Below are 11,383 nucleotides of genomic sequence, written 5' to 3' on the forward strand. Positions count from 1 at the left end.
TAATCTCCTGGCTTTTTAGAGTAATGTGTGTTTAGACTTAGTTCGCTAACGGTGTCAAGGAACGTTATTCATCAGCTGTTTTCATATTTCCTGTGCAATGAGATGCAGGACGCATTTTTATCAGGATTTGTTTTGTTTGTTGTTGATCAGAAAAAGACTCAAAGACACAACACTGGGAAACCGTGTCAGGGATTAGTTCAGTTCACCAATGTCGGTATCTGTGTCATGGTCTTGCATTGTAGCCCTGGGTGAATTGCACATCTTTCAAATCTTCTGTACTGTAGTGTGCTGCTATTCACGGCCATTGAAGGGATGCATAATGGTCTTGGCAGGGCGTTCGACATTCACCATGGAGAGACTGTGGGGTTTCCCTGATCGGCGGCCAGAACCAGCACACAAAGCATGCAGTAGTCCTGCCAGAGGCAACTCAACTGTGGGCAGAGTGTAGGGCGGCTATGGTCTGGCCCCCAGGACCCTGCCATTGTGGAAATGTAAGTGGGGACAGTGTCTGAACGGCTTGAGTTGGAACAGAAAACTTTGGATGACCAAAACTATGAGCTTCAAATAGCTGGGCCCTGGGAAACATAGCTTGTTCTTTTAAGGAGGTCAAGTAGAAGCCAAAAAGAGGAAAAAAAAAACAGTAAACCAATGTTTGGTGGAGGGAATGTCAAATTGGAGGCTACTGTTACTATAGACATCAGCAAAACTGACATACCGTTTTTCCAAACGCTCCAGTGTCTGTCTGCCTGTCTGTCTGTCAAGTCAAACCCTCTCCCTCACTCTCTCTGTCCTCTGCGTTAGCACCCGGTGGTCATATCCACCACTCATCATCTGTCACTCGGCTCGGCCAGAGCCTAATCTTACTAACAGAGGTGACAACTGAGGTACTCGTGGCATGCCACCACATAACATTTACCAGCTGAGTGTCTGAGTTATGCCGGGGATGATGATCCTGTGGTATCAGCGGCCTCTGTCTCTCCAGAGGCCTTCCCCACCTCTCTGCGTAAGTGGAGCACCAAATAAAGGCCTGGCCATGAAGAGCAGAATACATCCACGAGATGCTGTCAGTTTTTAGCCGTTGTATTGTTAGGAAGGGGTCAAAGGAGGTTAAAGGGCTGCAACCATGGATTTTTTTTTTCCATAGATGAATTGCCAGTTGGCCATCTTTTCTTTCTTTTTTTTAAATGTCAGAAAATGGTGTAAAATGTCCATCACAGTTTCCCAGAGCCTAAAGTGGCATCATTATATTGTTTGCAGAAAACCAAATGATATTCAAATTGTAATGATTAAAAAAAAATCAAACAAGATCTTTAAAGATCTGTTTAAATAAATTCAGAAAATTGAATTATTGTTTCAGGACTAGTCATAATGAAATGCTGAAATTCCCAACTGTTCTAAAAAGGTCTAGAAAGCTTGCATCAGTCAGTCAGTCAGTCCACCTCTGTATTGAAACCAGCACGACTTCTGTGATGCATCTTGAACTATGAGTCTTGGCAGAGTCATGTGTGTCAGTAAGTAAAGGATTCTTGGCTGATTCAAGCTCAGCTTTATGCCTGCTACGTCAGTGAAGTTAAGCTAGTAACTTAAACTCTCTCTCTCTATCTCTATCTCTCTCTCACACACACACTCACACACACACACAATCCCAGGCTTTCATGCAAAGCAAAATTGAGAAGCCGAGACCTCTTTCAAGCTCCTTGCAGTTGCCCTCTTTATATAAAAGGACACTACTCTCCTCGGCTACAGAGCCATCACATCAGCACTATAACTCTATTAGGCACAGCTCCAGGACACACTAAGCAACCCATAGTCCACAATGGCATCATTGTCAGTGGGGATTGCAGCCATTGTCGTCCATGCTACAGGATTTATTCCCCTCCTCCCATATTGTGACCTTCACCTCTGACCCAGGCTGCCTTCTCACATGCTCTGGGACCGAGAGCTTTATGCCTTCTACGTCTTAAATGCTCCTTCACAATGACCCAAGCCTGCTAAGTGGCTTCTCTCCAGAGCAACAGTGTTGAGATGATTCAGGTTAGTGTCAGTGAGGGGAGAGAGAGAGAGAGAGGGTGGCTGGGAGGGGGGCAGAGGGGGTCAGAGTATGGAGTTGTGGTTGGACTGATTGACCCTTGGAAAAGGTCAGTTGGAAGGCATGAGAGGAGAGGAGCTGCCTAAATGGCTCTTTTCTCTCCCTTTTCTCCCCCTGGCCAGGGCAGAGACTCTGCATGGTTATTTATGAGCGTGTGGGAGAGCGAGAGGGGCTGCAGTGAAACCCACCAGCCCTCTTTGTTGCGAGGGCTGGGCTGGGCTGAGGTGCCTGTCATTGGTTCGGTTCTGTCATATATACATGCACATGCACGCACACGCAAGCGCTCACTCACTATTAAGAACTCCTCCCAGAGCTGCAAGGACAGAGGAGAGGACTCTGTTGCGAGGCAGATTTGGAAAATGAGGTGTGCCTCACACAATAGCTGTCAGCAGTTTGATAGATGCCTCTCAGGCATCTAAACCCCATGAAATGTCCAGAAACTGGAGGCCACTGACATTATTCTGAACAAAAGTGGGCAGATATCCTTGCAAAATGACGTCATCTCAGATTTGGGTGTTTTTGCTCTGTTAGAGTTAAATCATATGAATTTCTAATTTTGTTACGCTGACTAAGGAAGTGCCTTTAATTGGCAATAATGTTTGATTATCTGTCAGAATATGTTCTGATCTATCCTGAACATGCACAAGCCCAGTCGGCCCACCTCTGACAGTAAATGCATCATGTGTGAGATTGTCATGAGTCACATATTCCCCGTGAGTTTGATAATCCAGTGAATAAATTAGCCGTGCTCTTCCAGGAATTGCATGAAGTTACTGTTCACACCACTGCAGCGCTCTGCCAGTGTAAGACACACCACTTTTTTTTTTCTTTTTTTTTTTCCTTGACAAAGTTAAATTAAGCTTGAATTTCACGCTGAAGTCAAATGGTCATGATGTCATGGTTTGAGGACAGAATGACTCGGTTTGTCTGTTGACTGAGAAGGCCTATTCTTGCATGTTTGGGTGGGAGCGTAGCATATAATTGCAGAGCGGGATAGCATGAGGGGATGGGGGAGGGAGAGAGTTAGCACGCAACATGAGTTTTGGCCCACAGTTGCTGGTGTGGGTGCCAAACTTGTCCAGAGGGCTGCTGTGTATATCTGTGAGCGAGGCTAGTTTCTGCTCTGCCTGGAGGCTTGCACTGTTCCAAGACACATCTTTCATTTGCACACGCTGAATAGCTTAGGGGAGCCCAAGGCAGTTTGGACTGGGGACGGATCTGCCTTTTTTTGACTTTTTAGGGGATGTTGGGTGGTTGCCTGGCTGTCCGAGTGTGTGTGTGAGCACTTAGCAAAGGATCTTTTCTGGACGTGCAAAATTGAGTGTCCTTTTTCAGCGAGGACCATTGCATTGTTTAGTTGTCAAGTTAGTTGTTAGGGAGCAACCAAACCGCTGTACACGTGTTGCAGCCATTTGAGGATTACACTGATCCAAAAATCTGACAGTAAAAGAAGAGAATGGAAAGCTTTGTCGGCCTTTTCATATCCTCTCAGTGGGAGGTAGAAAGGCAAGACCTCCAGACCTGGGCTAGCGGTGGTGGGTGTTAATGGGGGCGTGTGAGCTCTCAACTGCCAACCAGATGGACAACCAAGCCCTGTGTATTTAGGGAGATCATATGGGATAACCATGCAAAGACAGATTGGCATTTTGCTGACAAAACAAACCACCCCTGTCCTGCACGCAAGTAGCCCCCTTCCCCTTTTTGCCCACACACATGTGCGTGCACTCTCATGTACAGGAGCACAAATACTTTAAGTGGTATTTGCTTACACACGTCTTAAGGAAGTTATTTCAGCATGTGTTAAGCACGCGGTGAGGAGCCATAACAATAAGAGGATAGCACAAAAGAATCTAGGATTACACAACTCGGTGCACAAACAATAGCGGCATCGGTGACCTGTGTAAATGAGACAACCTTGAGCCATGAGGCGAGCAAGAACACTCTTGTCTGTGTCATTACATTGGGATTTACCTTGATGCCTTAAGACCTCAGAGTAGGTTGGGATGCATGTCCCCGAGGGTTAAGAACGTCATCATCTGTTTGACTTTACCTGGTGTCCTGGTTTTCCGTGATCATAGTATTAGTCTGCTTCTGGAAAGGTCAAGTATTATATATCAGCAACAAACTAAAGAAGGTCTTTATAGCTGTTTGTCACTCTGTTATGTTTAATTTGTATTTCTGCGTAGATGAATTGGATGTTATCAGATTCCAGTACGTGACCCCTTTTTTCTCCCCCAGTCTAGTCAAAATAGTTTAGCAAAAAGTGTCACAAGAACAAAACATCCTGTGGTATGAAAGAACAGAATAAATGCGATTGAAATTATCAAGAGTCACCCTGCTCTGTTCCCTTAAATCTCTAATCCTCTCTGCAACAATCTCGATACACTCTGGGTGAATAATGGCACCTAAACTCCGTCCCACACGCTAATTTACATTATTAATACATCTTGTACCAAAGCTGTGTGTTCCAAAATACTGATTACACTTGTTGTCATAACATTAAAGGCAAATTACTGTCATCTCTCCAAATCACACCTGTGCTCTGTGGCCTCTTCGCCACACAATCAACTTCAGTACAAGAGATTCTGTGTGAGAAATTAATAGACAAACTGCTGACTGCACAGGCTGAAACTGTCATGGTGACCCAAGGAAATGATGCCAGGGGCTGATATGGCTTTTTTTTCTGCAGAATAAAAGTCAAATTTGAAGTGGCTTTAGTTGGCTAAGTGGCTTTAGGACTATAGTTAAATATAATATTCCTGCAATAGTCCCACAGTATAATAAAATAAGTCTGAATGTAAAACACTATATACAATTACAGCTAAATATAGGATAGTATAATGAAAGAACAACCAACCATATATCATAAGATGAGATACAGTTAAACAATTGGATGTAATTATAATGGTGAGAACCATAGAAGAAAACAGAGAACCAAAAAAAAAAAAAATCAAAAGAGAGGTATTTCCCTCTTATTGGAGTCTGGCAAGATTTAATGAAGAAAGTAATTAGAAGAAGTCGGCCAAAAAATTTTCTCACCCTTTTTTACAGCCTACTCCGTTTTAATGTGCCACCACAATGGTCTGTGGCTCATCTGTGGGACACCAGAGTGTCGTGGTGACATCTGTGTGTGTGTCTATGCACACTCAGCGATGTGGACACATTTTCCCCTATAGAGTGGATGACATGAATAGAGTTTGAACACAGTTGTTAAAGGGGTACTCCGGCGGTGCAGCACTGCACTTTCATCACACAAGAGACAGTTTAAAGAAGAGTTTGGCACCGCAGCATTGCTGCTACTTAAATGCTAACATGCTGATGCAGAGTATGTAAAATAAGGGTAAATGTTTACGATGTTCACCATCTTAGTTTACAGTGTTAGCATTGCTAATATTTGCTAATTAACTCTTGACAAAAAGTACAGCTGAGGCTGATGTGGATGTCATTATGTGATCATATACCAAAGTAGCTAATAATTTAGGTGGTGATGGTGAAAAGTCATTATATTTAATTCCCAAAGGGTCATTATTTGCACCAAATGTCATAGCAATCCATCCAATAGTTTTAAGGCGTTCCATTAAAAGCCAGAAATGATCCTCAAAGTTGGCTCAGAAAGTATTGGGTGGACCTTGATTGTCACGAAATTTGCTGTAGACTCACACGTTGCCCTCAGGATGAATTGCTAATAACTTTGCATCATAACATCTATCACGCCATTATCAGGTAAAACACTAAAACACTCCCTTCAGTCTCAGCTGTACTCTGTTCAGTGCCAATTGGCAGCTGAGACAAAAGCTGACGCGCTGAACGTGGCAAACAAGTCTGGTATCATTGTCACTGTCATTGTCAGCATTCAGACGTTAGCATTTAGCTCCTAGCACCAATGTTGTTTGAACTTTGGAGAGCTCCTCAGGAGTCTAAGACAAGTCTGTTGACATCGAAACATCTGCCACTTAATGTGTTTATTAGATTAATTAATTACATTGTTAGCATAAGTGGTTAAGTTAGAAATATCATAATTGAATTTTCCAGGATAGCAGGCAGCTCCAATGAGCTTTGTTCTTGTTGTCCCACTTTTCCTGTAAAGCCCTCCGAAGTCAATACTAAGATAAGCTCAGTGAATGGATTCAATCCTGTTTGGTCGTCTAACGAGGATAGAGCACGCCACTTGAAGGTCAAAGGCCTCTTAAGTGCGTATGACCACCATTCTTGGGCAATTACGCCTGTCGGAGGAGGTTAGCTTTTATCAACACTGGAAATGTCAAAAGGTAAACAGGTCACTAACAGCCTGTGCCACGGCTCTAACTGCAGGGACGCTGTAGTGTAATGGGATGTTTTGGGAGACGGAGAGACAGGCAGAAAAACAAACAGACTGGCAGGGAGGCAAACACACAGTTGTGTCAAAGGAATCCTCAACATTACATGGTCATGGGGATAGTTTATGTCGAATGCCTAACCCGTCTCAGTTTGATTACACTCATCATGCTCAAATTTATGTTACCCACAGAGATTCTTGCTTGTGCTATTTTGGTAAAGGCCGTTGCTTGGGCTTGTCTCTGACGATCCAGCTCTGTCTTGCACTCTCTCCATCTCTCACACACACACACACACACACACACACACACACACACCTCTGCCTTTCTCCGTCTTTCCCTCCCTACCGCTCTAGCCACATTGCCACACTCAGTTTTCCATGGCCTCTCATTCCCGAGTGCTCCGCGAAATAAGTAAATGAACGACACAATCCGGAAATAGTGTTCCAGCCGGAGATGGTGGGAAGGAAAATCCCTTGACTAGTGCTGGCAGGAGGGTGGGAGAGAGAGAGAGAGAGAGAGAGAGAGAGAGAGGGAGAGGGAAATAGTATCGCAGCCGTTCACACTCCAGACAAAGCTGGTTCCTTCCATAAGACTCTCTGAAACTACAAATCTTGACTCTCTGTGTAATTTTACTTAATTGTTCAGCGAGGAAAAACACATTTCTTCTTCCTGCAGATGCTACGCTAACATAGCAAGTGTTGCAACAGGACATATTGGGAGCTTCACGACATGCTTGTAGAGGTTAAATTATCTTTAGCCCGGGAGGTCAAAGGTCAGTATTAAAAAAGGACAGATGTCTCCGAGGAGGCTGGTGTGGAGGAGTGGAGCACAAGGCGCTGGATAAATGTTGTCGGGACAGGCCTGGGGTTTGGTAGAGCGCGTGGGGGGGGAGCGAGGTGAAGACAGGAGATGTGCCAGCAGGTTAAAAGAAAGGTCAACTCTATAACCAGGGTGTTATCGGGATACCTCTCCACAGCTGTCAATCACAATCATACAGCAGCGAGACAGACGACCTGTTGTGAGCGGCTTTAAACAGGGATTGGACGGCGGTGCGGTCACTGCAGTCATACACGCTCAGGAAATGTTCCAGCTCTCTTGAAAAACCTTGTGCAATGGCCTCATGGTGGGTAAAACGCTCCTCCTGCATTTGTCGGAGGATGTGGTTAGATCTCAGCCGAGAAGATGGGCTGTGGAAGCAATAGTGTGATTTTAGATCAGTGGGATTAGTAGCTTTGCTCCAGTATGATTTAAAAAAAAAAGAAAAAGAAAAAGGTAAATGTGCTTTTGTAGAATAAGCAAGTAACGTCTTGTCATGGATCTTTAATTGTGTTTAACTTGGTGCCTGCTCGGTGCCTGTTAAATGGCCAACAAATGCCTCACTGACATTTTACAAGGGGAGGATAGCCTGCGTGAGTATATCTCACTATAACAGTCAGTAACATGAGATGGGGAACCACACAACCGCTAAATCAGTAAAATGGGAACCCAGAGTCACTGTAATTTGGGAGAGAGCTGGTTAACCACTCCTCATAATGGATGGTGTTTCTGTTTAGCCTAAGGCGTTGGAGCTGAGGTCATATGCAAACAAGGCAGATCCTAGACCTCGTCTTTTACACAGCGCAAAATGTCCTGCTCCATGTATTTGATCAGGTTCAGTAAAATAATAGAGAGTAAAAAAATTGCACGTTTATCGTTCACATATTACACAAGGATCTCATAAAATATGTTATTAACTGGCTACATGAGGCGCCATAATTGAAGTCTATTAAAAATGTAATATTTTAGAAGCCAGGACATTTGCACCGCACCCTTAATCTACTTTATGTGAAACAAACCACCCAATCTTTTCTATTTTTGGTATATATATAAAAAAAAAAAAAAGTTTGGGCAGTGAGGGTATCTTGTTTGTCAGTTTGCTCCAAACTAGGCGCATATTTAGAAGAAGTATTGGGGGAGGAATAAACTTTCTGGTGAAAATGTGTCCAAACCTGCCCACAGGTGCTGCCATAAAATTCAAATATGTTTTTAGTAACTGCTCCATAAACTATAATGAAATTCAGTTTTTATACAAAGCTGGTAGAGGAGTGGGTGCAGCGCAGTCACATGCGTCACACATCAAATTTCCCAGAAGGGGACTTAATAAAACATGACAAAAAGTATAAACATCCAAGTGTCATCTCAAAGTAAAACTATTATACATCCACCTCTTTCATCAGTGGCTGACAACAGTTCTATCTCCTTTAATATGATGTCGCTATAACAAAAACATAATTCACCATAACTGCCACCGAGTTTCAACAAAGTTGGTGAAAGTGATTTCTGGGAAGCTCATCAGCCTTTTCCAGTTTACATCCATAACCCTGATTGTTTTTTGTTAGCTGGTAAGCTACACACCACATAGCATCAATGTCCACTTATATAACGAGCCACTGAATGTAAGACCATAACATCTGCTTGCTTTTGAGGGATTATTAGGATTATTATTAGCAGTAGCTCACCTGTTGACCCTAATTGGCTTAAACCCTCATCACATTCCTGCTTGTGACAGATATACTTTTTAATATACGACCATAAACATGCACACATGCGACCATACATTATACTGGGACTGATATTAAATCAATCAGGGCCTATTCTGATACTCAAATAATCGCTTGAAGTCATCTGTCCAACAGTTCTAACTGGTTCCATCTTCTCAAACATTATGGGTTTCCTGTGTTTCTCTGTTTCATATTATTGCAAATTTAATATCTTTGCATTTGAGCTGCAGGTCAAACAAGACAATCACCATGGAGACGTCACTTTGGGCTCCTGGCAACTGTGATGGGCATTTTTTAAAAACCTATTTTGAATGAAAACAATCGTTCATTCAAACATTTCTATGTGTCGCGGCCATTTCAGCTCTACTACAGCCTTGTATCTATTGTTACCACCGTTTATTTTTATTTTTTTTGTGAATGTCCCTTTAAAGGATTACATCATCCTCTTTGCTCCTTTTTTTTTTTTTTTTTTTTCTCCCTCACCACATTTCTCAGTGTTCAGCCTTTTCTGCCCAGAGACAATTGGTTAATTCACCGGTGTATAACACTGCCACCTCCTGATCCACAACACTGTGGCCGTCTGCGAGGCCGACACACCTTCCAGTGGCATGTTTAGTTTGTCATGATATGTGACATCATCCATCACACCTCTCGGATCAGGTCACAGCGCTCTGACAAACACCGTTAATGCACTGACTGTAGCGTTCATTATCACATGATGCTCGGCCAGATACCCTTTAGTGGTGAGAAAATGTAGAATAGATGCTTTATGCGCGTCTTAAATCCACTGTGAGCTGACTGCAGCCTTTCAGTGGCTGCTGAGTGTGTTGACAGTGCTGTTGCACCATCTAATGGCAGAAAGCGGGAAAGATGCTCTCGCTTCAGTGATTCTACTGTTCACAAATACTGTGACACTCTCAGCCAAAATGTTCACATCTTTGCTCAAGTGCAGTGTTGGCAAACGTTAGCGTGTTGCTGCCTATCGATGTATCCTCTGGATTATTTTTGTCAAAGTCACAGGATCGGCGTGGGGGCTCAGTAGGTCTTTGTGTTGCAGAAGGGCTCAGCTGACATCCACGAGTCTGTGACTTTAAGAGACGTGGTTATGACACCACAGCACAGCTTCCACAAACACTTAATGTCTCTTTGTTATCTGCTCCATAAAAACAGGTGCTGGAGGGGAAGATTTTTCAGCACAGAGAGATTTTGTTCCCCAAAACAGATTTCTTTTATGAGGAAAACTAAGTTTATATAAGTTTGTTATTTTGTCCCTTTGTGCATTCCATAAATTAGCGTCCACCAGTCTGAGTTTAATAAAGCTACGCCTAATTTTAGTTTGTGATCTGTGTGAATTGTGCCGTGTGTCTGCGTAGCTCCATTTCCAGTGTTCATTGAGTCAAGACGTGTGTCCCAGAGGGAGGCTTGGATCAAAATGTGACACCGATCCTCAGCGATGTGTTGTGTAACTTTCTTTTCCGTTCTCAGCTGTTTACATAATATGTATTGTTTTAGAGTTTTTATTAACAGCTGCTCTGTGATCGGTGTTTTCAAATGCATCTCCATAAGCCCGTGGAGGAGGCACCACCTGAAAGAAATGTTGTGCAGGTTGTGAACGAGCATTGAACTGTCCTCAGTAAATCAGCCAATATTAATTCATAGTGATAATCACAATTGACCCATTTGCTCTGATAATATATACTTTTGGAAACTATCTGTCACCTTGGATGCTTCTGTGAAAGTGAAAGGATTCTCTTCATTTCTGCATGCGTTTCTCTTCTCAGTGTGGCCTTGTTACTTTCTCGACGTGTTCACAAAGCAGCTGCTAATATTAAACGCTTTAACAGCGGCGTATCAGACTTCCCTCGTCTGATCCTCCTGCTGGGAGGTGCACAGAGAGTTCAGGGAGGCTTCGGCTGTCTTTGCAGGAGCAGAAAAAATGCTTTGCTGACACATCTGGGGCTTTAAATCGGGCTTTCGGCTCACACCTCCAAAGGTAGTGAAGCAGACACACAAACTATCTTTTTTTACTAGAGCCTCAAAGCTGTCATGTTGTTCACGATGGTTATATAAAACAATTTGCTTTGTCTCATGTTATGATAATGTAACAGGGTGGAAGGGCAGAGACCTCAGATTCTTCCCTTTACTATCAAAATGTTCGACATAAACAGTTTCCAATGTTTTAAAATGATACTGAACATGTTCTGTAAATGCTTTAAATTCAGTAACTTAATGCCCAGCACAGCCAGCCCTGTGATACTTAAGGATTTATGAGATTTACAAGAGTGATATTGATGTATTTCCCATTTAAAGCTGTTGAGCTTGTCACACATGATAACTGATTTTAGAGTTCAGAGTAAAGCACATGAAAATATCCTGCTGGAACCAGAGTGGTTTTAGTGACATAGAGGAGTGAGACAGTGAACATGATAACACTGATA

The sequence above is a fragment of the Pempheris klunzingeri genome, chromosome 15 (assembly GCF_042242105.1).
Source record: "Pempheris klunzingeri isolate RE-2024b chromosome 15, fPemKlu1.hap1, whole genome shotgun sequence".
Classification (NCBI taxonomy): Eukaryota; Metazoa; Chordata; class Actinopteri; order Acropomatiformes; family Pempheridae; genus Pempheris; species Pempheris klunzingeri.